Below are 26,020 nucleotides of genomic sequence, written 5' to 3' on the forward strand. Positions count from 1 at the left end.
AGTGAAGAGCTTGATGCTCCTTTCCAATAAATATCGAGGGTCTTTTTGTCCATAATAATGTCATCATGTAGGCAGCCTGTCCAGAGAGGGCACGTTCACTATATAATGCACAACCAAATCTGACAAAACCATCGGTAGAGTTGAAAATGTGATGGAAACCCATTTAACAGAAAGTTTTTTACCGGTTTTTGTATTTTCCCAAAAATATATTTGTATGTGCATTACATCATCATGCACAGCCATTTATCCTCAACAAGTCAATTTGATGGAAACATCTCTGCTGGTAAAATTCAAGTTTTTATGAAGATTTTACAATATTCACATGAAAATCTGTCGCCAGTCGAATGGAAACAGATTTTCATGCGAATTTTCAAAAATCTGCATAAAAACAATATCCTCATCTATAAACAATATCCCAATAGAATTGAATGGTAAATTACGTATTGAATCATTTTGGAGTCACTTGTATTGTAAATAAGAACATAATATGTTTAAGTGGCTCCAAAATGACACAATACATTATTTACCATTCAATTCTATTGGGCACAACATCATCTGAAACACAACCGAAACACACTGCAAATGCATCCAACAAGAGTCCCAAGCTTGATGTAGTCATAGCCTGCTAGGAATATGGGACCAAATACTAAACTTTTGACAAAGTGTAATACACTATAAGTGAATGTGTCCAAATACTTATGATCAGAGCCTGAAGGTACAGAGGTGCCATTAAACCCCTACAACTCATCCAGAATGCCGCAGCCCGTCTGGTGTTCAACCTTCCCAAGTTCTCTCACGTCACCCCCCTCCTCCGCACACTCCACTGGCTTCCAGTTGAAGCTCGCATCCGCTACAAGACCATGGTGCTTGCCTATGGAGCAGTGAGGGGAACGGCACCTCTGTACCTTCAGGCTCTGATCAGTCCCTACACCCAAACGAGGGCATTGCGTTCATCCACCTCTGGCCTGCTGGCTCCCCTTCCTCTGCGGAAGCATAGTTCCCGCTCAGCCCAGGCAAAACTGTTCGCTGCTCTGGCACCCCAATGGTGGAACAAGCTCCCTCACGACGCCAGGACAGCGGAGTCACTCACCACCTTCCGGAGACATTTGAAACCCCACCTCTTTAAGGAATACCTGGGATAGGATAAAGCAATCCTTCTACCCCCCCCCCCCCCCCACACACACAGCGGAGTCGCTCACCCCCTTTCGGAGACATTTGAAACCCCACCTCTTTAAGGAATACCTGGGATAGGATAAAGTAATCCTTCTACCCCCCCCCACCCCCCCCCCCCACACACACAGCGGAGTCGCTCACCACCTTCCGGAGACATCTGAAACCCCACCTCTTTAAGGAATACCTGGGATAGGATAAAGCAATCCTTCTACCCCCCCCCCCCCCACACACACAGCGGAGTCGCTCACCCCCTTTCGGAGACATTTGAAACCCCACCTCTTTAAGGAATACCTGGGATAGGATAAAGTAATCCTTCTACCCCCCCCCACCCCCCCCCCCACACACACAGCGGAGTCGCTCACCACCTTCCGGAGACATCTGAAACCCCACCTCTTTAAGGAATACCTGGGATAGGATAAAGCAATCCTTCTACCCCCCCCCCCCCCCACACACACAGCGGAGTCGCTCACCCCCTTTCGGAGACATTTGAAACCCCACCTCTTTAAGGAATACCTGGGATAGGATAAAGTAATCCTTCTACCCCCCCCCACCCCCCCCCCCCACACACACAGCGGAGTCGCTCACCACCTTCCGGAGACATCTGAAACCCCACCTCTTTAAGGAATACCTGGGATAGGATAAAGTAATCCTTCTACCCCCCCCCCCCCACCCCACAGCGGAGTCACTCACCACCTTCCGGAGACATTTGAAACCCCACCTCTTTAAGGAATACCCGGGATAGGAAAAAGTAATCCTTCTACCCCCCCCCCCCCACCCCACAGCGGAGTCACTCACCACCTTCCGGAGACATTTGAACCCCCCCCCCCCCCAAATTGTAAAGTGGTTATCCCACTGGCTATAGGGTAAACGCACCAATTTGTGAGTCGCTCTGGCTAAGAGCGTCTGCTAAATGACGTTAATGTGCCCTTGAGCAAGGCACTTAACCCCAATTGCTCCTGTAAGTCGCTCTGGATAAGAGCGTCTGCTAAATGACTAAAATGTAAATGTAAATGTATGACACCTACAAATGGAGGGCCTAGATAAATACAGTATATTTATTTCTAAACAGTAAAACAGACATGAATGAAAATACCCTCAAATAAAAGGTGACATTCTGTACTGTCGCCTCATATAAAACATTTAATATCAAATCTAAAATACTGGAGTATAGAGCCGAATTCATAGTTGAATAAATTTAAAAACCAAGGGTGGGTCAAAATTATTCAATAAAACAACTTGGCCATGAAGAAGTTTCAGTAGATTAGGAACTGCTTCCTATAAAGCTATGTGGTGTATAATGTAGCTGGACATTGTAAAGACTGCTTCCTATAAAGCTATGTGGAGTATAATGTAGCTGGACATTGTAAAGTCTGCTTCCTATAAAGCTATGTGGAGTATAATGTAGCTGGACATTGTAAAGTCTGCTTCCTATAAAGCTATGTGTAGTATAATGTAGCTGGACATTGTAAAGTCTGCTTCCTATAAAGCTATGTGGAGTATAATGTAGCTGGACATTGTAAAGTCTGCTTCCTATAAAGCTATGTGGAGTATAATGTAGCTGGACATTGTAAAGTCTGCTTCCTATAAAGCTATGTGGAGTATAATGTAGCTGGACATTGTAAAGTCTGCTTCCTATAAAGCTATGTGGAGTATAATGTAGCTGGACATTGTAAAGTCTGCTTCCTATAAAGCTATGTGGAGTATAATGTAGCTGGACATTGTCAAGTCTGCTTCCTATAAAGCTATGTGTAGTATAATGTAGCTGGACATTGTAAAGTCTGCTTCCTATAAAGCTATGTGGAGTATAATGTAGCTGGACATTGTAAAGTCTGCTTCCTATAAAGCTATGTGGAGTATAATGTAGCTGGACATTGTAAAGTCTGCTTCCTATAAAGCTATGTGGAGTATAATGTAGCTGGACATTGTAAAGTATGCTTCCTATAAAGCTATGTGGAGTATAATGTAGCTGGACATTGTAAAGTCTGCTTCCTATAAAGCTATGTGGAGTATAATGTAGCTGGACATTGTAAAGTCTGCTTCCTATAAAGCTATGTGTAGTATAATGTAGCTGGACATTGTAAAGTCTGCTTCCTATAAAGCTATGTGGAGTATAATGTAGCTGGACATTGTAAAGTCTGCTTCCTATAAAGCTATGTGGAGTATAATGTAGCTGGACATTGTAAAGTCTGTTTCCTATAAAGCTATGTGGAGTATAATGTAGCTGGACATTGTAAAGTCTGTTTCCTATAAAGCTATGTGGAGTATAATGTAGCTGGACATTGTAAAGTCTGCTTCCTATAAAGCTATGTGGAGTATAATGTAGCTGGACATTGTAAAGTCTGCTTCCTATAAAGCTATGTGGAGTATAATGTAGCTGGACATTGTAAAGTCATACACACAATTATATTACTTCTTATTGACATTCAACCTGGGAATGAAAATTTAAGAAATTAATGTACAAACATGTCTAAAACAAATCCTGCAACAAAGGACCAGGTGTGAATGTTCTGGGGGGTCTAAGTCTACCCCTAACCAGTTTGAATACACTGTTTGATTTCACCCCCAGACCCCAAAACACACCCCATTCAAAACAGTTTCAACAGCCCCCCACCCGATGCAACTCAATATTAAGAAGGCATACAGTCAGTGTACAGACCAATGCACTACCCCCAGGATCACAACAAGCCCCTCACACATTGGACCACACACACACAATGTGAATGGAAATATATTATTATATTTTTATATATTACAATCACAAGAAAGGGTGTTGGTTATTTTAGTTTTCCAAGTAACATTTCTTGGACATGTCCTTACTTTGAAAAGAAGCATGTTTGGTCTTGTTTGAATCAGCCTAATTCTCTGGTTATAAATAAAATAACCATGATTGGCAGAATGTTTAATTCACATCTCTGGCTATTAATAGATTGTGGAACTATGAAAAATAGGGAATAATGTTCCCAACACACCCACCTCACAGTTCCTACACAGACCCTGAGGCACCATGCAGGTCTGACACCAGAGGAGGCTGGTGGGAGGAGCTATAGGAGGACGGGCTCATTGTAATGGCTGGAATGGAATCAATGGAACGTATCAAACACAAAACACATGAAACCACATGTTTGACTGAGTTCCATTTATTCCATTCCAGACATCACAATGAGCCTGTCCTGCTATAGCTCCTCCCACCAGACTCCACTGCCTGACAACCATTCTATTGTCTTGAGGACTTTACAACCATTTGGTCTGATCAAAGACCAAGACACCCTTTCAAATAGATACATCCTCTCAGCCTTGATGACTAAACTAATCAAAGACTAACACACACACACACACACACCACAGTAATCTGATCATGGTGACTCCACAGTAATAACATTTATAACTCATAAGTCACCAGGTGTGATTTACCTTTTGACAGATGAAACCCTACATCAACTACTAATGACTTATGGGAGGAAGTGAGCATTTCACATATAAAGATATAATACAAGGATACTTCCTTTGTGTGTTGCACTTAGTCAATTGAAAATGTGCTTAAAATTTTGAAAAAACAGCCTTTTTGATGATCTGTTTTGAGTTTTGTATTAAGAGTTGTGAAATTTTACCACATACTTGTGAAAATAGTACAAAAGGGATTATAAAATCTATAATACATGGATACTTCCTTAAATGTACTTATTTTGTGTTATGCAGTTATGTTATTGAAACAGAATAAGTCTAATGAGAGAATAAATAAGTCAAGTCCAACCATTACCTCTCTCCTCTTTCACATCCCTCTATCATCACTCCATGGGTGTGTCCCAATAATCTCTCCTTCCTCCTGAAGTGTATCATTCCTTCACTACTCCTCTCAAATGTAAAAGCATTGGATTGGTGTTGGCATGGGGTAGAGGGAGTTTACATATACCAGTCATTTCCTTTTAAATCCATGAAGGGAAGTGGACAAGTTTACACTTAGAAAGGAGATAATAGTTCCACACCCCATGTGTCCTGATAACTACAGGAATGGAACCATATTGAGGTTGGCTGCTTTCTATACGGTTTGATGGGAGAGAGAGAGAGAGAGAGAGAGACAGAGAGAGACAGAGAGACAGAGACAGACAGAGAGACAGAGAGACAGAGAGACAGAGAGAGAGAGAGAGAGAGAGAGAGAGAGAGAGAGAGAGAGAGAGAGAGAGAGAGAGAGAGAGAGAGAGAGAGAGAGAGAGAGAGAGAGAGAGGACATCAGGTAAAGTTCTGGAGATGAGGGAATATGTGTGCAGAAAGAAACCCTCCAGTATGGTTAACCCCAGTTAGGCCCAGTATGGACTATCAATACAAGTGACCATTTAGAATGTGACCCAGTTCAATGGGTCTTAACACAAAAAAAAAAAAGACCATCAATCTCCAATGATATTAAAGTACAATTCTGAACATTACTGATATACTGAGTGACAAGTCAAGATATCTGCTGTTTTTATTGTTTGGTTAATAGCACCACCTGCTGGACAGGTTTAATGTTGCTTGACTGAGCAGTACGGGAGAATAAAAGATGCCACATTTAGGGTCGGTTTCCCGGACATCTCCATTGAACATGCTTTTTAGTCTAGGACTAGGCTTCATCTGTGTCCGGGAAACCGGCCCATATAGTTCAATTAGCAAGTAAGTAACACTACCTGTTCCATGATACTGAGGAAAATGACATTGAGACTGTCGTGTATTGAGATTATGACTATTTTGGAGGAACAAGGAATGTTGTTTAGGTTAGTATCAGAAGGCAATGTTTTAGGTGTAATACCACATACCACAGACAGGTGGGTTGTAGACAGGGGAGACTGGTGATTGGCCAGAAGAGGGGGCATCATTGTTTATAAATAGGGGGGAAAATGACGGAGAGGTTAGAGCAAGCAGCCATTCTGAGGCGTCTCTCCGGGTGTCATGTCACCTGTTACTCATGCTGAAGCTTGTGATCTGAATAAACCTTATGATCGACGTTCAGTATGAGCAGACTCTTTAATTAATGGTAACACCTACGATTGACGTATACTACAAATGGAGGCTCCGCTGAGATATTGATTGCATCGTTATTGGTCCCTTTCCTGGATTCGTGAGTTGACTATTGTTCAAGCCGGCTAAAGGTGAGATTATTCACAAACTTTGGACACTAGTCATTTCGTTGATTGGGGAGAGGGCTTTGACGGTGTACAGTTAAAAGTACTTGGGTCGTTATTGAGGTATGGTGTTGCTGTTAACTGGGAGTCTGAACGAAAATATTCTAAATTTGGTTGATGTGTAAACGCTGTTTACAACAATGGATTGTACAAATGGATTGGTAGAGAATAATGTTGGAATACGTATGCCTTTTTAGGGCACCGTGAATCTGGAAAAGACCTCGAAACGAGGCGACTTGTAATAATAATTATTATTATTATTAAGTGGGCTACAAATCCTGGGCTTAGTTAGACTGAATCAGGTTGATTTCTTAAGCGGGAATTATGAAGTGAATTGGTGTATTTATGTTATACTCCGCCTCTGGTCGACGGGAAATTGGTTTGGGGATAACCGCTTGATATGAGATTCATCTTTCAAGGCAGCATAAAGTTAGAAGGAGATATTATTGATAATCATGGAAAATGATTGGGCCGCGGTGCGGGGTGTTCATTGGTATAGCTAGTAGGCTGCAGTTAGCTGGAGGTTGGTGTTAATGCTGGATTGTTTCAGGCCACGTGGTGCCTCGTTGCTAAGGCTTGATTGTATGGTTCGGGTCACGTGGTACATCGTGGCGAAATGCTAAATGCTAAGGCTTGAGGCTAAAGGCTAATTTTTGTAAGGCTAAAGTGTGAATCATGCTACATCATGGTGGCTGAGGTGGATGCTAGTGCTAATTGGGTTTTGTGTCACGATGTACCGTAGGCTAAGCTAACTGCTAAGGTTGAATGCTAATTGTGTTGCGGGCTATATGCTAACGGATATCCTTAGAGATTCCGTTGCGACGGGTGAAAGTCTCTTAAACTTGTTTATGTGTTTGTAAGTCAGGTTATATGTTTTGTGAGCGCTGGTAAATGTTGTTTGATTATAAGGGGGAAATGGGAATTACAGCTGGACTGTTATTATGTTTGGGGAGAGAGAAGAGAGAATCTTTCTTCCACGGTGAAAAGTATTTTTGAATGGTTATGCGCATGCGTTTAATTTTGCGACACTACACTACAGAAAGGGGGAGTTTATGACACGAGATTAGGACACGTTTTGGTTTATGGCACTAAATCTACGACATGCGGTCGACGAAACAAAATGGTGGCGTAAGGTCATATGTTTGTTTGGGGTTTCTTGTTCAGGGGTTTAAGGGCTACCGGAAGAGAGAGGTGAACACGACTCTTTTAAAATCGTTAAAGTAACTGTTATGTGAACGTTAAACTATTTGGCGAGATGTAGTACATTTATAGATCAAATATATGTTGACGGAGTATAATTAATTAAAATAAGACTATTAAAATTAAATGAAATGTTTTGGAGCGATCTATGTAATAAAGGATATTTGCGCATGCGTGGGATTTCTGTAAAACAACACATTGGTTAAACTGCAGGGGGAGACAGAGGAACCCAGACGACGGAACAAATAGGCCCAGGGAGAGTTTAACACGAATCTTATAAGTTTATAAACGGCGGTGGGTTAAGATGAAACTTGTTTTGGGACCTATTAAATTTATAAACTAAATATATGTTGACGAAGTATAATGCATTGAATGTGGATAACTTGATTAATTGCATAAACTGCTGAAATCTTGTGTGTTTCTATGTTTTTTGAAATATGAGAGGAACATGGAATGGCGAGACGAGAGAGAGGAGGGGTGACGTCACATGACGTGACATCACATGATGCAGGAGAGGATCGGATCAGGCTAGTACACAAAATCATCCTAACCAGATATGTGATGTTATGACAATTTTACATCGGCTTGGCAAATACTATTTCATTAAAAATTGCATTTTGGAGGCTATGTGCATCACTGGGGTTTGATTACAGATGTGTTGAGAATCAAGGATGGATTGAGGATTATTCTTTAAATTTATGATAATTAGGGGTTATAGAGCAAGGGGTTAAAGGCTTTGTTTATGGGTATTTTAGTCTGAAGATTACTAACTTGCATTTACTTGCATTTGATGGGTTGTGGTAATATACTCAACACTAATTGATAAATTGGTGATATAGGAATAAAAAATTGGTTTTAACTTATTCATAATTTTTAATTGAGTTTTTAATGGGTTTTTATTTTTAATTAAAGGGTTTTTGAATAAGGCATTTAATTGAATGTTTTTAATATTCATATTTTATTTTATTTAATTTTTTTTTGGGAGGAGGAAAAAAAGGTTTGAAGGTTGTTAGGGTTATATTAATAATTTAAGGGGGGAAGCCTATATAACTTATACAGTCTAGAATAAGATAGTTCACAATAAAGGAATATAAAAGGGTGTTACAATGGGGAAAAAGATATCAGGACTATGAGAGTCATTTCACGGGTGGAAATAGGGGTAATCCTTTAATTAAAGTGTTGCTAGGTTATCCGGCAAGTGAAACAAAAGTTGCCCTTCATTCTCAAACAAAAATTGATAAAATATGTCAGCGATAAGATAGGTTTAAAAAGTAGAGCTTAGGGATGTTTATTCTCAGCTTATAATGATCATCTAGCAGGGTGATTATGGCATCAGAGATGAAGACGAATACGAGCAGAAACAACGATGAAGATGAATTCAGAAGACGGAAGAAAATGGGATGTCTGGGAACTTAAGGAGATGAGGAGGATGAAGATGAGTGATTGAGAGAGGTCATGGGGGAATATGACTCTGATCAGAAGGAAGTGGCAAGAGAGGAAAGAAGGATACTGGAGACTTGATCTCTGATGAAAGTTGAACGAAGGAGACAAGAGATTCGAGTTCTGATGAAGAAAGTGATGAAGATTTGGAGATTAAAGGTGTTGTATGTTCAAGAGGATTTTATCCTACAATGACTGGCAAAGAAGAAATAGGAGATATAGACCGAGGCGTATCAGGCCTGGAGGAAGAGACGACTTTGGGAGAGGTAAGGGAGCTAGAGGAACAGCTCGAGACGCTGAAGATATAGAAGAGACAAGGAGAAAACCTGCGGAGAACATTTTTAATCCCAAGAATTGAAGAAGAACACATTGAGGTCAAGAAGAGCCCACTAGTAAGAAGATGATGGAAGATGATATTTCGAGGACAGAACTTGGAACTAAGGTTGAAGAATACTGATATGTCAACGATGAGAAGAACCGGACGAAGAAAACTCAAGCAAATACAACTTATAACTGGTGGTGGAGAAGAAGAAAATAAGTGTTGGTTATGAAGAATCAGAGTGAATCAAATCAACAATCACTGTTACAGCTTCAACTGAACAATATCAAAGGCAATTGTACCAACCAAGGGGGGACCAGATGTTCCATATAGACTGTCAGTTTCTGGACAGACACAGAATTGGAGAAGAAGAAACAGAGGAAGATCAACGAGCAAGTGAAGATCACCGGTGCTTCAGGTGAACACTAAATATTCTAGAGTGCCGAGAATATCCGGAAGGGGTGCATTGCTGAGAGCATCGATTAGAGAAGAAGAGGAAATAGCTAACAGTTGAAACAACTGACCATTAGAAGTGATAGTGAATAGGGGAAAAACTTATCGGGGTTCAGTCTAAAAAGGTTAAACATATCACTCTGTAAAATAAACTAATTAGGTTAGGATAGGGATTGGAAGTAGTAAAATAGTTTAATTACTCTTAGGGAATCAATTGAGCTCTGCTATAAAAGTCAAAGAGGAAGTAAAAGAGACATACTAATATTAGAAGATGCTGTTATGGCAGTGTTGGGAAGAGATGCATGGTGTAAATTTAAGTGTTCAATCAGAGGCATACTGACTGTCTGGTAGAATATTTTAAGAAGTAGGGTTTTTTGGGAACCATTTGCTTAAAAGATAAATATCATAGGAAGGATGATAATGTATTAGATTACCTGTTAGACAATCTGTCTGGGAAAAAACTTAATAGGGGTGACTGTTATTTTGGGTTACATTCTTACACTAAGAGATTTGAGGTTAGGCTAAAAGGTGTTTAGTCGGTTTTGCCAAGTCTGTGTGTAATGAGTCAGAAGCAGGTGGGGAACTTTCCCAATCACATATTCTGAAATTTGGTGGTAAGAGATTTTGTCAATAAGTCAGGGGAAAAGGTTTTAAATGTTATGAGAGAAAAGATTAGATTAAAATAGGTTAGGAGAACTAGGGGTGAAGGAACTCTGAGACAGTAAGCTAAGTTTTAAAGTTAGTAGTGAGAGAGAACAGTAATGAATGACACTGTCCAGTAGGGAGATCAAGGTCATTATAGGTGTATTTTGTTATAATCAGGAGGTTTAAAGTTTAGAGGTAGAACTGAAAGGGGGAAAAAGTGACACTAGTGGGGATGGATGGAAGTACAAGGAAGGAGTTCAAAGTCTTATGGGAAAACTAGGAGTAAATAAGGACATTAACACTTCAGTTTATTAGAACAACAGGGAGAAGCAATTTAACTCTTTCAACATTGATAGGTATTAAAGTCATAAATATATCGCATTTGATTATAAGGGAACCAATACAGCACCAATTTGAGGGGAAAACACTTATTAGGGTTTAGGCTGGGGATGTTTCTCTCATGTGGAGAGATAATTATGGAGAATAAGTATTGTTATCAGGACCAGGAGTAAAAGGAGGTATAGTTTAGAAGAGGGTTAGGAGTGACTGTTCACTTATGTTGCGTAATATTATAGAGAAAGTACTTATTTAGGGCAAGCATTAGAATTTATTTCAGTTAGGAATTATTGGTTAAAGGGCAATGTAATTCATGGTTAAAGGGCAATGTAATTCATAAAGTAACGCTTATAATGGAAGATTTGAAGTCTGTAGAAGTTTTCACAGTCATTGAGGGAGTTCAGGAGGAGTAGAACTGAATGGACAGTAGTCACTCCAACAGTGAATAATACACATAGGATATGGGAAATTTTGCATTAGAAGTAATTAGGGTTAATACAGCAGCTAAATCAACTACTTTAATGGTAACTTTGGAAGGGATTAATGATACGATGGTAATAGCAAATGTAGGAAGGATGACAACAACTTTTCTGAAATTGAAGGAGGCAGCAAGAGAGACTCAGGGGTTTAGGTTATTACGAATAGGGTTATAAAAGGAGAGCCGATATTAATAGAAACAATATAGATTAATCTGAAATGGAGAATAGAGATTCGTCATGGAAGCTACAGTATGGGGTCTTTTGATTTTGATGACAGAGGGGGGGGGCATCTGATCAGTGCTGCTCGTTCCTCTGTTGTGAAAATTAGAGATAGATTAACTCATTCTGTAAGAATCAGTGAGGAATCTTGAGGGTCCATGTCTGTTGAGAATTCCATCCAGGACCTGTTAGACGGTTGCGCAGCCTCTGTCAGGTGTGGATCAGTTTTGAGCTTTGTCATAACTGTGGAATTGGCAACAGTCATTGACAGATAAAATAATGTTGTTGTCAAAACAGTAGGGTTTAAGTGTTCTTGGGTAAATGGATTACCCTATGGGAATTGTTAGATGTAAAGTCAGGTAACAGTGGAAACCTTAAGTATTCAGGTGCAATATTGAGGGCTAAAAGTTGTGTTTGTTCTAATAAAACATATGAGGTAAGGGGTATGTTTATGGAAAGATCAGATTGGGATGTTAGATGATAACTTTGGATAAGCATGACCTTAAGGGTAGTAATGACAAATAATAGGTTACTTTTTATATATCAGGTAGTAAGAAGAGCAGGACTTTGATGGTTAAAAGATTAGCTTTTGACTGACAATGTGACTATGGGAATTTTAGAGGATAAGGGGAAATTATGATAGAGTATATTCTTACCCTATGGGGATAGGATGTTGTTACAGGTCAACGTTGAAGCTTCCATATGAGGTTTTACCATTATAAGAGGGATAGCATTGGACACAGCTAAATCTAGGGTTAAAAGGGTGACATTGCATTTACATTTTGGTCATTTAGCAGACACATGGCGACATGTCATAGTCTTCAAGCCTATCATTGAAGAATAAGTTTAAGGGAGAAGGGGGGACTTCATTCATGGTATGGTGTAACATTTGGGAAGATAATATTGATAAATATTAGTGTATTACTGTGAGTCCAGATAGTTCAGATAATATCACTGGGGTTATAGATGCATTATAAGGGAAGCATTTGAAAGGATTTGGTTGCAAGATCAATTAGGCCAGTAGGGGCAGTGATGGGTCAGATTCTAGTTTAAGCTTTGATAACACTGTGTGATGTTTGTACTGACTTTTGAGAAAGTTATGAGATTGAGATAGGTTGGAGAAGTGGTGCCTGGAGACAACACTCAGATGCCGGTGTGGACTGTTCCTGATCTGGATAAAGATGGACAAGTGGAACTGAGGGATAAATATCATTTTGGATTATTTGATGATTTTTCAAATTGTTTTTTCAATATTAGTATGATTTTTAGTATGATTTATGAATCAAAGGGGGGAATGGATAATGTGATTCATGCATCATTTATGTATCATTTTTTAAATTCTTAGGTGAAATGGAGGTTTAATTTGAAAGTGGTTGTTTTGCAAAGGATACTGTTTGGTCGTTTATTTTCTTGTCATTCCAGAAGCATGTGGGAGAAGCATGTGGAGATTGGAATACTCAAACAAAGACAATATGACTGGAGGAGAGGAAACAAGGATGGTGTGGCTGATTCCATCATCAACAAGTCCATTGGAAGAGGACACTATAGGAAGAGGAAGTGTAGTGGACTACATTCCAGTGTCTGCAATGAAATATAGACATGTGTAATACATAATTGTGTCATATTCTTAGGTATTGATTTTAGTAGAATTATGTTTGATGTTATTGAATGCAGATGAGGATCGTAGATGCTTTTGTTTATTTCGATGGGGTTAGGGACAGAGGGTTACGCAGGGAGAGATTCCCTTTCAGGTCCTATGGGTTGACCAGCCTGAGAGTGGATATTTATGGATAGGATTTTGTTTACATGGGTATTTAATTACATCATAGTTTCAAATGCATTTACATGAGTTATGAGGTTATCTGGAGTACCGACGGTGGTTGCCTGGGGCAGAGGGACGGTGAGAGAATTTTACTGTCTTGATTGATATGGATGGATGGCTGCTGGACAGTTTTTCGCTCTCACACTCCATAGAGATTTCTTCATAATTCATAGTAATGTGTTCATACTTCAGAAACAGTTGTTCATAATTCATAGTAATGTGTTCATACTTCATAAATAGTTGTTCATATGTCATAGCAATGTATTTACACTCCATAAACAGGTATTTCATAGAAAGGTATTTACACTCAAGAGGAGAATGGGTTTGGTTTAATGTTAAAGATACTCAATGAGATAAATGGTTACTAGTCATAATCCTATTCTGTTTGGTTTCGAGACGTTTAGTTCGTCTCGAAGGGGGGAATATGTCGTGTATTGAGATTATGACTATTTTGGAGGAACAAGGAATGTTGTTTAGGTTAGTATCAGAAGGCAATGTTTTAGGTGTAATACCACATACCACAGACAGGTGGGTTGTAGACAGGGGAGACTGGTGATTGGCCAGAAGAGGGGGCATCATTGTTTATAAATAGGGGGGAAAATGACGGAGAGGTTAGAGCAAGCAGCCATTCTGAGGCGTCTCTCCGGGTGTCATGTCACCTGTTACTCATGCTGAAGCTTGTGATCTGAATAAACCTTATGATCGACGTTCAGTATGAGCAGACTCTTTAATTAATGGTAACACCTACGATTGACGTATACTACAAGACAGAGAACCAATTGAGAAAACATTTCAATGGTTCTGAATGACAACCAACATACATTAACAGCAAACATCATGATTAATGTAAATGTAGCCAATTAAAACATTGCATTTGATAAAAATACGTTATTACGTTTTAATTACACTCTGAAGATTAAATCAGTCAGACAAAAATAATTGTACTGAAAAATTCAGCATTTTTATCTGCGGACCATCACCACCAGCATAACTAGTATCTATGTGGACCCTACTACAGTTTAACCAGCTCAGCTTTAGACTACACCAGCATGACTAGTATCTATGTGGACCCTACTACAGTTTAACCAGCTCAGCTATAGACTACACCAGCATGACTAGTATCTATGTGGACCCTACTACAGTTTAACCAGCTCAGCTATAAACTACACCAGCATGACTAGTATCTATGTGGACCCTACTACAGTTTAACCAGCTCAGCTATAGACTACACCAGCATGACTAGTATCTATGTGGACCCTACTACAGTTTAACCAGCTCAGCTATAGACTACACCAGCATGACTAGTGTCTATGTGGACCCTACTACAGTTTAACTAGCTCAGCTATAGACTACACCAGCATGACTAGTATCTATGTGGACCCTACTACAGTTTAACCAGCTCAGCTATAGACTACACCAGCATGACTAGTATCTATGTGGACCCTAAAACAGTTTAACCAGCTCAGCTATAGACTACACCAGCATGACTAGTATCTATGTGGACCCTACTACAGTTTAACCAGCTCAGCTATAGACTACACCAGCATGACTAGTATCTATGTGGACCCTACTACAGTTTAACCAGCTCAGCTATAGACTACACCAGCATGACTAGTGTCTATGTGGACCCTACTACAGTTTAACCAGCTCAGCTATAGACTACACCAGCATGACTAGTATCTATGTGGACCCTACTACAGTTTAACCAGCTCAGCTATAGACTACACCAGCATGACTAGTATCTATGTGGACCCTACTACAGTTTAACCAGCTCAGCTATAGACTACACCAGCATGACTAGTATCTATGTGGACCCTACTACAGTTTAACCAGCTCAGCTATAGACTACACCAGCATGACTAGTATCTATGTGGACCCTACTACATTTTAACCAGCTCAGCTATAGACTACACCAGCATGACTAGTATCTATGTGGACCCTACTACAGTTTAACCAGCTCAGCTATAGACTACACCAGCATGACTAGTATCTATGTGGACCCTACTACAGTTTAACCAGCTCAGCAGTACCAGTGAAAATAAAATTTAAACGAAACCCAGGATAGAGGGGCTGAGTGAATGTGGTCTGGACTCTGTGGAGGAGGGTCATTGTGTCAGAGACACTGTAGAAGGACAGAGTACCTGCCTTGTGATCCAGGTACACTCCTACTCTGGAGGACTGAGGGCCTGATACTTTAGTCTCAACATTATTGTGTCTGAAACAATAACCACCTCTATAACACCGTAAACTCCAGGACTTGTCATTATCTCCAAATCCACCATCTGTCCCTGTTCTGCTGATGTCTTTATATAAGACTGCTGTAACACACCGCCCACTCCACTCCACCTCCCAGTAACAGCGTCCAGACAGACCCTCTCTACACAGAACCTGACAGTAGTTGGTAAATCTGTCTCGATGAACAGGATATGGTTGTTCTTGGCCTGTATAGGTCACCTTTCTGTTCCCTTCAGACAGAGAGAGGCGTGTGCCTGCTGTGTTTGGGTCCAGTGTGAGCTGACAGGAATCTGGGAGAAGAGCAGAGCAGAGACCAATGAGGGGAGTTAGAACAATAAGTGAAGTCAGATACTGTATCTACCCTGTCTTTGATTAGAGCACAGCAGAGATCAAATCAGAGAAATATGAGGAGTCAGATAGATACCCAGTCTTTGATTAGATCTACTATTGCTATATATTTCTAGAGGGATTGTTAGGAGTGTCAGTAAAAAGAGACTGTTAGTTACTTCAGAATAAAGAGACTCACATTGTAAGAACTGTTCTCTGGTCTTGGGCTCTGGAGGCAGTACAACATCCACTATATTCACTACAGACACACAAACACATTCACAGAGAGAGGGAATGTTATCATCATACCATATTCCACATGTATATGACTAGTAGGGAACTTTCAATGGTCTAAAGTTGATGTTCTTATTATTTTCAACACACCTGTAGTGGAGATCTTGGTCCATTCTCCTTTAAGGACGTCTTCTAGTTTCTCTCTCAGTTCAGACACAGTCTTACTCACATCTCCAAAGTACTGAAGAGGACGGACAACGATGCTGGGTAAGTATGAAGATACACTGGTACCGGAGAGAGACTGATAACTCTGGGGGAAGAGAGAGAGAGAGAGGGAGAGAGAGCAGAACCAAATGATTGAGAGTTTCACATTGAGTTTTAATTGCATATCACATGTATCAAGGCAGTTGAGTTACCTGGAGGAAATGGATGTGATCCTCTGTGTGTGAGAGCTGCTCCAGCTCAGTGCTTCTCTTCCTCAGCTCAGCTATCTCCTGCTCCAGTTGCTCCAGGAGTCCTTCAGCTTGACTCACTTGAGCCTTCTCCTGGGCTCCGATCAGCTCCTTCACCTCAGAGCGCCTTCTCTCAATGGAGCGGATCAGCTCAGTAAAGATCTTATCACTGTCCTCCACTGCTGCCTGTGCAGAGCGCTGTTAAGATAGAGAGAGAGAGACTGACTTGTCTTACTTTAATGAGCCATCCTCATTACACGAACACCCCCACCCCTAAAAGCACATTGTGTGACACCACAACCTCCACACAATCACATTATCCAGTACCCAACACCACAGTACAATACACCAACCAGCACCACATTCCAACCGTCCATCCAACCCCTCCTCTCCAGCCGTACAGACAGCCCCCCTGAGCCCCCATACCTCCTGAAACATCTCCACACTGTTGATCATTTTGTACAACTCAAACTCAACCCTAAGGCGTCAACAGTAATGGCATTACCCTGGCAACACAGAAAAAATATGATGAACAGTCTGTCATTGCAGAAAACGGACACCCCTCCCCAACTCCCAGGTCAACCCGAGCCAACCAGCTGCACCGCTTTGAGTCAGAACGATGGAACTGTCCCTGGTGAATGCCCCTCCCTACCCAGACTGGCCTACTGAGCCCTCCCCACACCTTGACCATACATGAAGCCCCAGTGTACAGTATTTGAACACAGGCCACAAAATTCTCCCCACAACCAAAACAACACATTGAACAGATATTCATGGTCCACCCTATCAAAGGCTTTCTCCTGATTATGAACAGATTGTCTGTGTTTGAGCGTCCTGGTACACAGTACGTTTGGTCCTTGTGTACAATAGAGTCCAGGTGGGACTTCAGTCTGTTAACGAGGACCTTGGTAAAGACCTTATAGTCCAAACAGAGCAATGCCACAGGCCTCCAGTTCTTTAAGTCGCTCAAATCCCCTTTTTTGGGCAGGAGAGTCAAAGCCTCCCGTCTACAGCTTAGCGACAGCTCCCCCACCCCGACGCACTCACGCAACACACGTCCTGTCCAATAATTCCCCAGAACTGTTTATAAAAATCCACAGGCAGACCGTCTGAGAGACAGCAGCTGAGAGTTTGTGTAAGGCCAGGGAAATGTCAATTTGATTTCTCTGTGACAGAGAGAGTTTGGAAAGGTCTGTGAGCAGAACCTGAGAACACCCAGGATAATAATAATAATAATAATATGCCATTTAGCAGACGCTTTTATCCAAAGCGACTTACAGTCATGTGCATACATTTTTACATATGGGTGGTCCCGGGGATCGAACCCACTACCCTGGCATTACAAGCGCCATGCTCTACCAATTGAGCTACAGAGGACCACAGAGTTCTGCCCTCTATAAATCAGAGTACAACTCCACAGCCTCATCTCCTCACAACAGAAGTTACCCACCCATCAGGCTCCCTCATCTCCTCACAACAGAAGTTACCCACCCATCAGGCTCCCTCATCTCCCCACAACAGAAGTTACCCACCCATCAGGCTCCCTCATCTCCTCACAACAGAAGTTACCCACCCATCAGGCTCCCTCATCTCCCCCACAACAGAAGTTACCCACCCATCAGGCTCCCTCATCTCCCCACAACAGAAGTTACCCACCCATCAGGCTCCCTCATCTCCCCACAACAGAAGTTACCCTCCCATCAGGCTCCCTCATCTCCCCCACAACAGAAGTTACCCGCCCATCAGGCTCCCTCATCTCCCCACAACATAAGTTACCCTCCATCAGGCTCCCTCATCTCCCCCACAACAGAAGTTACCCACCCATCAGGCTCCCTCATCTCCCCACAACAGAAGTTACCCACCCATCAGGCTCCCTCATCTCCCCACAACAGAAGTTACCCACCCATCAGGCTCCCTCATCTCCCCACAACAGAAGTTACCCACCCATCAGGCTCCCTCATCTCCCCACAACAGAAGTTACCCACCCATCAGGCTCCCTCATCTCCCCACAACAGAAGTTACCCACCCATCAGGCTCCCTCATCTCCCCCACAACAGAAGTTACCCACCCATCAGGCTCCCTCATCTCCCCACAACAGAAGTTACCCACCCATCAGGCTCCCTCATCTCCTCACAACAGAAGTTACCCACCCATCAGGCTCCCTCATCTCCCCACAACAGAAGTTACCCACCCATCAGGCTCCCTCATCTCCCCACAACAGAAGTTACCCACCCATTAGGCTCCCTCATCTCCCCACAACAGAAGTTACCCACCCATCAGGCTCCCTCATCTCCCCACAACAGAAGTTACCCACCCATCAGGCTCCCTCATCTCCCCACAACAGAAGTTACCCACTCATCAGGTTCCCTCATCTCCTCACAACAGAAGTTACCCACCCATCAGGCTCCCTCATCTCCCCACAACAGAAGTTACCCACCCATCAGGCTCCCTCATCTCCCCACAACAGAAGTTACCCGCCCATCAGACAAACGTAAAACAAGGGATTTTCTTGGTTTCCCCACTCTGTTTTTCCAACCCCTCTGGTGAAACAGAGAACTGAGCCCTGTACTATAATATAATATAATGTGCCATTTTGCAGACGCTTTTATCCAAAGCGACTTACAGTCATGCGTGCATATATATATATATATATATATATATATATATATATATATATACATTTTGGTGTATGGGTGGTCCCAGGGGTCGAACCCACTACCCTGGCGTTACAAGCGTCGTGCTCTACCAGCTGAGCTACAGAGGACCAGGTGCAGACACATTTATGAAAGCAAAGACAAGGTCATTATTTGGGCTCTAAACACTAACAACCTACCCTTACACACCTCTTTTGCTACCCCTGCACTAAGATTTCTGCCATGGCATTTAAATGTTTTTGGTTTACATATTCCCCCAGTCTCTGCTGCCGTTCATGTTAAGGAAGTCTAACCGTGAAATCTCCATAAGAGGTGGGAGGGAAATCACCACAATCAGAAACCAGTAGAGAAGCCCATAAAGCCGCCATGCCAGAAAAAAAACCATCAATTTAAGCAGATTCTGAAGACATGCCCTTAAGAACCCATGACCCATTTTCTCAGCCTATACCGCTTCCTGGGTGAGAGGACACTAAACCCCTCATTCTTCATCACGTGTTGTACTGACCTTACAAACCTTCCAGGATCAATCAAATAAGACTCCAGCAGAACCTTCTTTTTCCCCTTTAGTCTCCATCAGGAACCTAGAAAGTTCTCTCACCGTATATACTGGGCCCTCAGCCTGACATCCCTCTGGATCCAATGAGCCATCTGAAAACGAAACGCCTTGTCCTCCGCTCCCGCAGACTCACCTCCCCCCTCTTCCTCCTCCTCCATTGGCACGGTACCGTCCTCCTCCTCCCCAGTCTCTGCCCCCCTGCATTTCCCCCCTGATCAGTGCCTCTTCCCCAATGACAGGCAATATTTCCTGGGATGAGCCCACCAAGCCTTCGCCTACCGGAGTCTCTGTTACTACAGAAACATGCCTCAGCTCATGTAGCCCAGCTGCAACCCTCCCCACCACCGCTTTCTCCACGGCCTGCGCACCACCACTTGGCCATGCACAACTACCGTGTAGCTCAGTTGGTAGAGCATGGCGCTTGCAACGCCAGGGTTGTGGATTCGTTTCCCATGGGGGGAACAGTATGAAAATGTATGCACTCACTAACTGTAAGTCGCTCTGGATAAGAGCATCTGCTAAATGACTAAATGTAAAAAATTTACTCTCCTCCCTCCTGGTACCCCTGCCATTTTTTTGCAATTCTGAGTAATCACTATTTTAGTAAGGATTAGTAAGGAAAAACACTTTATTCAGTACTACTGCAGTTGCTTAATAATTCCAATAGATGGCAGCATAAGACCATGAATGACATTTCAGAAGATTAGTTTAGTTCTCTCCCTGGATACACCACCACTCCCCCTCACAGGAAAACTCCTCCTGCCTGAGCTTTTTACTGTCCCTTTCCACACTGCTAACGCAAGAGGAAGGACTGAAAACACATTACTGTGAAGTAATATAATGATGATTCCTGTGTATTATTACCTGTTTTTATGGTCATGTTTTTAAATTATACTTCTTTACTATAATGATTATCAATACGCCTGAACATTAATTCCTGTGGTCCTCTGTAGCTCAGCTGGTAGAGCACGGCACTTGTAACGCCAAGGTAGTGGGTTCGATCCCCGGGACCACCCATACACAAAAAATGTATGCACGCATGACTGTAAGTCGCTTTGGATAAAAGCGTCTGCTAAATGGCATATTATTATTATTATTATTATTAATTCAGTCACCTCTGGTCGACAAAAACTTATTTTCCTAGTACATTAATTGTCAAATTCATCAACCAGCATCGAGCACTCTGCCTTCTCAGGCAAGCGAGGGGCATGTTGAGGTAAATATGCTGACCGCCAAGGTTGCATTATGTCATTTATTGGTGGGCTGGAAGATGCAGTGTTTTTTCTTTTCTATTCAGAGGCTATTTACTCCCAATATGAGATCATTTTCTATAGAAGGTTTTTATAATGCATGTTTACTAGGGTTGAGGTTAGCGCATCTGAGTAGGGATTATTTGGGTTCAATACCTGTCCTACCTATCAATCATATTGCTGCTTGTAGCCTATAACTGATGATCCCCACACTAGAAACACCCAAAACTATCTGTGCTAGCAAACCCTGTGTTCCACCACTCCCCTGTGTAACCTTGAGGTTTGGTAAGAAACAAACACTTGTCTACGAAAAGAGACAACATGTTTAACGGATTCCGCTTGGCACCCAGCCGAGAGCACACGGAAACCACTTGCAAATTTACCAAAACTAACCAACTACTTGGGGTCTGTTCGGAAGCAATAAACGGAGGCAGATTAGCCACCACAACTCTTATCGAAAGAGGCGACATCTGCACCAACACACCCCTCACAACAAGACAAACCTTTTTCATTAACCCAACCACCGCCTTGTTCATTCTGGATGCAGAGTCCAGATGTTCCGCTCCAACCTGTTCGCCGACCATGAGCAAAACTTCCTCCACACCTTTCTCCGGAACGGACCCGAAGCGACAGCGTTTCTTCTCCACTCGGTTGAGGCCATCACACCGCCCTAACAAACTACCCCTACTCCCCCCCTCAAACTCTAAACGATAAACAGTGGAAACCAATAAACAAACCCTCAAACCATGAGAAAATACATTCAGAAAATAGGCAAGAACCAAAAGAAAAAAGAATAGTAGCCCTCCTCACGAACCACAAAGTCTCTCACACAACCAACTTCTTCTTCTATGATATAATGGCGGTCCACAAACCAACGTTAAAGGTGCATGCCACCACCTACTGTGCTGGAGTGTGTGGTCAATCACGGTTTCCAACATTTCTAAATCCTCCTACCTAACTCAGTACTTCTGAGAAAATAAAGAAGAGCCCTACTAACTTCTAATAGACCCTGTTGAGCCAGGGTGTGTTCTTTCTGTTGTGTTTATTTCTATGTTGGCTAGAGTGACTCCAATCAGAGGCAACGAGTGTCAGCTGTCGTTGGTTGTCTCTGATTGGGAGCCATATTTAAACTGTCTGTTTTCCCTTTGTGTTTGTGGGTTCTTGTTCCAGTTGGTTTGGTCATTGTTACCGGAGGACGTTACGAGTCGTTTGTTGTTTCTATTATCACTAAAGATAATAAAGTTAACCATGTTCGTTCATCACGCTGCGCCTTGGTCTATTCAATACGACGATCGTGACACTTTCAACCCAATAAGATAATGAATTTTTGTTACGCTGTATATCCAAAGGCATCTCTCCTGCCTCCACCAGTAAGGCACATACAGATGTTGATTTTAATGCACCAATACATATCCTTAAAGCTATATACTGGATTCTGTCCAGCTTCTGAAGCCAAGTTTTGCCTTGTTCGATAAACTATACACCCGTAATCAATTGTCGTCCTGATCAGAGCTCTATAAATATCCATCAACGATTGGTTATGAATGGGGTGGCTGACAGACAGAGACCCATACAACCAACTACTGCAAAAGTGATGGAATGAGAGAGGCAGAGACACTGTACATTGCCATAATGTAACGTTTCTTCTTCTTTGGAGTTTAACGGCGGTTGGCATCCAATATGTTGCATTACCGCCCCCAACTGGACTATAATATAAATCTATTTTACTTTGTGATACAAAATGGGAAAAGGGGAAAGGAACATTTAATTAAAAACCTTCCAACTAACCCTACACTCATTAAATACCCACTACCCCATTCCACTACTTTGACCCTATCTGCTCCTGCACCATGCCAACGGCCTGGGAGGACGGGACACCACCACTCAACACACCCTGTAACTCTTCTGAAGTCTAATCTTGTATGCCCAAATACTTCTCTGCAGCTGCATCACAATATCCATTTTCTGTGATTGACAATCCATTTCTGCGGTATAGTTGATAACCATTGCTATGAACTGTAAGAAGCTAACTTTACTAAAGCATATATCACTCGTTGGCCTATCCCTCTGTGCTGGCACACAGATCTACTACTCACAGGGATCCTCTCAGGATCTCTCACCCTTGACCCATCCTCCTCTACTTCCTTCACTGTCTCAGCATACGACACCTTCTGCACTACTCTGACTCTAGGCACCTCTACATGCCTCTCTCGCACCGGACACTTCCGATCCCCAGCAACATGGGCATCCAACAGTTGACACACACAACTTTATCCACCAAAACTACACAATCCTCTATCCCATGCCCTCCTGCACACTTCCCACATCTTGGAATCTCCCTCCTACAAACTGCTGCAACATGACCATAAACGTTGCACCTGAATCAGCACAGTGGATTCGCCACAAAAGCTCTAACAGGATAACTGATATATCCTACCATGACTTTGTCGGGTAAAGACTCAAAACTCAAAAGGACTGACAGTGACTCCTCTGTTTCACCACGCTCAACACCGGGTCTGTGTTGCACCAAACGAAACACAAACAAATATCACTACAGGTTACCTTCACTGATTCAACTGCACCCAACTCCTTTCCCACCCACCCTGAAACCACAAATGGATCTGCCAAAAGGTATGGATCCACGTTCTCCTACAATGTAACTCCTACTGCACCAGATTCTTCTTTATCATGTCCATTGATGCCAGGCTCTGGTTCTGAGCTCTTCACCACACCTTCTACCTCACTTAACTCTCCCTCATTCATTTCCATTTCACCTCCAGAACTCAGTCTGGCGAATGGCTCACTCTGTTTGCACTTGAGTTATAACATTTGAAATGTCTCTATTACTTTGAAACTTTTGTGAGTGTAATGTTTACTGTTAATTTCTGGTGGTTGATTTCATTTTTGTTTAGTATCTATTTCAATGTAAACATATGTTTCCCATGCCAATAAAGCCCTTTGAATTAAATTGAATTGAGAGAGAGAGAGCTCTATGTTAATGCAGAGAGAGAGAGAGAGAGAGAGAGAGAGAGAGAGAGAGAGAGAAAGAGAAAGAGAGAGAGAGAGAGAGAGAGAGAGAGAGAGAGAGAGAGAGAGAGAGAGAGAGAGAGAGAGAGAGAGAGAGAGAGAGAGAGAGAGAGAGAGAGAGAGAGAGAGAGAGAGAGAGAGAGAGAGAGGGCTCCATGTTAATGTATAGGGGACATGAGTCGGTCATGGTTACTCATGGTTATGTGATGAGGTAGCCCCGCCTTCGACTTCAAAATCAGTGTCGGCCCTCAGCCCAATAGGGAATGTCCTCTTGGTGTAACGGTCTAGATGTTGTTTTCTCCCTCAGTAGACCTGGGTTCATATCCCGCCGGTTACATTAAGCAGTCTATTCTCTGAAAGGGGTCCAGACAGCCTGTTCCCAATAGTGGGGTCAGTGGGATTGGATAGGGGCATCTCTCTCTCTCTCTCTGACTGGAGGAGAGAAGTGAAATGGTGTGTCTCCTCTGGTCAACCAATACTCACCTTGAGAGACTCCACAGCCTGTTGGAGCTCTTCAGCTCCTTCTCTCTCTCCTGGAATCTCTGCTGGACTTTCTGCTGACTCATCCCCAGCTGCCTCTGTGGAGAATCACTCTTCAATGAGCTATCAAGCTTTATTTGTCCAGTAGATCAATAGTATAGTTAATGGGTCATAGGGCACATTGAAGATAGGGATTAAAATGTTGAGGAAGAGTCTGTGTGAAATTATATTATTAAGTTGTTATGTGAATGATTATAGTTTTAACAGTGCACAAAACAGGGGAGCTGATTGGGTGTTTGATAACGAATGATAATGGTGTTTGACTTTAGAAAATGGTTATACATTTGGAGAATCTGGGTTAGCATATCTATATAATCAAGGTTTGTGTTCATATTTGTTCTGCCGTGGATCGATATCATTTGAATGATCTCATATTCAAACAGCCTTAGCTCCTACTGTATCTTTAATTATTTGTTTATCAGACAGTCACCAACAAGTAGTTCTGGTCTTACCTGTTTCTCAGTCCTCTCTGCTGCAGCTGACACTGTATCATGGCCTTTATGTTCATCCATTGTACACAGATAACAGATACACTGCTGATCGGTACGACAGAAAACCTCCAGCAGTTTGTCATGATGAGAGCAGATCTTCTCCTGTAGTTGTGCGGTGGCTTTTGACCAGCTTGTGCTTCTTGAAACCAGGAAATTCATAGTGAGGTTGGAGGTGAATCTCACAGTAAGAGGCCAGACACACCAGACAGGACATGAGGGCTTCTGCTTTCTGGTCCCAGTGCAGAAATCACACGCCACATCTCCAGGTCCAGCATAGCACAGAGCAGGAGGGGAGCAGCCTGGAGTCCTGTCTTCTTCAGTTTCTCCACCAACTCAGCCAACATGTTATTTTTCCTCAGATTAGGCCTTGGAGTGAAGGTCTCTCTGCACTGAGGACAGCTATAGACCCCTTTCAGAACATCCTGATCCCAGCAGCCCTCAATACAGCTCCTACAGTAACTGTGTCCACAGGGAATAACCACCGGCTCCTTCAGTAGATCCAGACAGACAGAACAACAGAACTGGTCCTGGTCCAGCAAATCTCCCTGCTGAGCCATTTGGACGGTTGTTCACTCTCACACAGACAGACGACACAGAGACTCAGATCAGTTTCGTTTCCTCAGAAGAGAGTTTGTGGGACTTCCTGGTTCTGCCAGAGGGGTGGGGTTAGAGGGAGGGAGGGGTTAGAGGGAGAGAGAGAGAGAGAGAGAGAGAGAGAGGGGGGAGAGAGAGAGAGAGAGAGAGAGAGAGAGAGAGAGAGAGAGAGAGAGAGAGAGAGAGAGAGAGAGAGAGAGAGAGAGAGAGAGGAGAGAGAGAGAGAGAGAACTGTACGCAATGTTAATAGAGACAAAGATTTGTGTTCCTAGGTTAGGGCCCTCAATATGGAATACATTAAATAGAGTGGTTAGAATATATAAAGGGTAACAGTTTCTATGAAGTACATATGTATAATGCTTTTAATGAATTTTGTAATGCCTTAAACTTATGTGCTATGACACTAACTATAACCATCCAT

General features: G+C 42.4%; 1 pseudogene across 1 annotated transcript; it reads right to left on the reverse strand.

The window, feature by feature from the left end:
* Positions 1 to 5,614: 5,614 nt before the first annotated feature.
* LOC311115942 (tripartite motif-containing protein 16-like) lies at positions 5,615 to 25,565 on the reverse strand (annotated as a pseudogene). Its single transcript has 8 exons — positions 24,967 to 25,565; positions 24,458 to 24,552; positions 16,452 to 16,685; positions 16,186 to 16,345; positions 16,001 to 16,060; positions 14,714 to 15,764; positions 14,004 to 14,526; positions 5,615 to 5,865 (listed from the first exon to the last, which is right to left on the reverse strand). The product of its transcript is annotated as a tripartite motif-containing protein 16-like (transcript).
* Positions 25,566 to 26,020: the final 455 nt, after the last annotated feature.

The sequence above is a fragment of the Coregonus lavaretus genome (genome assembly GCF_964263955.1).
Source record: "Coregonus lavaretus genome assembly, contig: HAP1_SCAFFOLD_3187, whole genome shotgun sequence".
NCBI lineage: Eukaryota > Metazoa > Chordata > Actinopteri > Salmoniformes > Salmonidae > Coregonus > Coregonus lavaretus.